A 1,999-nucleotide genomic window follows, 5' to 3' on the forward strand; every position below is an offset into this window, starting at 1 on the left:
AATCTATTTTTGGTGGTGTAAGTTTGCGAAACTGACAAATTGTTCACTGAATATACTGTTTTTATGACTGGTTATCAGTGTGCCATGGTCGAAAAATTACAGAGCTCATGGGCTTTCTCATGAATGTGTAGACCCTTTCAACATTAGCAACGTGAAGAATAGGGTGAAGAGCAACAGACCGGAAACAGTTGCTTTTTATCACCCAAACGTACCCAAAACACTTGTTGAGTTAATGAAAGCAACTGATTCCTGCCTGTTGTTCTTCACTTTGCTAATGTTGAAAGGGTCTATTCTGTATTGTATTCAATGAGTACTTGAACAATGAATGAACCGGTTCGAGATCCGATTTCTGATTGGTCTCCTCTCGATCGTGCGCAACGAACGCTCCGTTTACAGCCCTGTCCATGGCAGGGCCATATTCAATGCTTTATGCCTGACAGCTAACTGGCAAGAAAGTGAAGAACTGCTCCTCTCCTCTGCAAAGCCATTTCAAAAGTCGCGCCAGCTGACAGCTTCCTCCCTCCGCCGCACCGCGCCCTGCTGCGGCTGCGCAGTGCCGCGCCGTACCGCGTCTTGCTTTTGGCGTCGTACTCTGCAACCGGAAGCGTCAATACTCCACCTCAACAGGTTCGCTACTTGATCCCGCGACCTCTCATCGTTACCCCCTGCGCACAGGGACTCTGCTTGTTTGGCCATCCCCTTCTCTCTCGCTCTGCTGGTGGACCGCATCTCGCATCCCTCTCTGCAGTCTCGCCTTCCCGTCTGCCCCGCTGCTGCTTCTGCTGCTGCTGCTATCGTGATGCGGTGGCGTACAGAGGAAACACAGAGCTCAAGGCAGACACACAGTTGGAAGCAGCAGGCTGAGTTCTGGTGTCTGCCTGGTTGAGGTTATTACAGTAAACAATTGTCACTAAGTGTTTTTGCGGTTGGCCCCCTATCTGCGTCACATTTCTTTTTTCGGCAAGCAGAAGGGCGTTCTCTCTGGTGTGGAGAGTACCACTCTGACTCTCGTCCGGCCTTTGAGAAGGGCAAAGTCGTGGTAAGTTACAGGAAGTTTGGGAGGATGTGAAGTAAAAGTCAAAAAACGGAGAGAAGGTGTGGCACGTTTTTCTGTTGCGTGCTTGTCTGTTTTATACTGACAGTTAAGAGCTCTTTTAAAATCTCAGATGCTACATTGTTGTCAAAATTAATCTTAAACGGGGCAGAAGGACCTCTTTGCCCGTGACTGCGCCACAGCTCAGGCCCTGTGCACCTGCGTGGGGGTCCTGCTTCGTAGTGTTAGATTCTCTTAGTGACTATAAATTCATCTCTGTAAACAAAATCAGTCAGTTTTTCTTCGAATAAATTTCATTTAATTTGACTGAAAGTTTAGAGAAAACGCCACCTTAAGATGTCCCTTTAGGACCTTCCTCAAGACCTGATGTTGTTATGTCCATAACCTCAAATCTTGACATAATAATTTCTCTATTATCTCCTAAAATGCTGGTATTGAGTTCACATAGGTGCTAGGTTTGGTAACACAAAAATATTCTATTTCTGATAAAAAAATTTCTTGGTTTACTCATTACAACAACTTGGAAAACATTAATGGATAATCATGTGTGCTGAAAGCTGTTTGGACACCGTTAGACCCTCTGCCATTAAATACAAGTGATAATATTTCCATCACTGTCTGAAATTAGGTTGACGAATGGCTTTTTAGTGTTCCCATTGTGTGAATCAGTTTTATTCTGCTGCTAAGTATCAGTTGTCCGACATCTTTACGATCATCTAATTTGTGTGGAAGTAGTAATCTCTCCTCGTATTATCTCTAAGGTCTGTTTTTCTGATTTTACGTAGTATTTTTCTTTGAGTTTCACAGAACCACAGACCCCTAGTTGGATTGTCTGCTCGTTTGCTTGCTGACCTTTGCATAGAGCCAGTACTCGCATCTGTCAGCCAGTCAAGCACCTACCCTACTTAATTTTCTTTCCAGAAAAAAATCTGTATCTGTGTGCTT

General features: G+C 44.6%; 2 protein-coding genes across 2 annotated transcripts in view; one reads left to right on the top strand and one right to left on the bottom strand.

The window, feature by feature from the left end:
- The window catches only part of LOC113212103 (dorsal-ventral patterning protein Sog), a 37,965-nt gene that overhangs the window by 32,982 nt on the left and 2,984 nt on the right, over positions 1-1,999 (bottom strand). The gene's annotated exons all lie outside the window — the stretch shown is intronic.
- Positions 793-1,999, top strand: part of LOC113212098 (beta-arrestin-2) — a 21,041-nt gene continuing 19,834 nt past the window's right edge. Inside the window, exon 1 of the mRNA XM_026430686.2 lies at positions 793-1,039. The gene's annotated coding sequence lies outside the window, so the exon portion shown is untranslated. The remainder of the gene's footprint in view (positions 1,040-1,999) is intronic.

Source organism: Frankliniella occidentalis, unplaced genomic scaffold, assembly GCF_000697945.3.
Source record: "Frankliniella occidentalis isolate FOCC.00 unplaced genomic scaffold, Focc_3.1 Scaffold34, whole genome shotgun sequence".
NCBI lineage: Eukaryota > Metazoa > Arthropoda > Insecta > Thysanoptera > Thripidae > Frankliniella > Frankliniella occidentalis.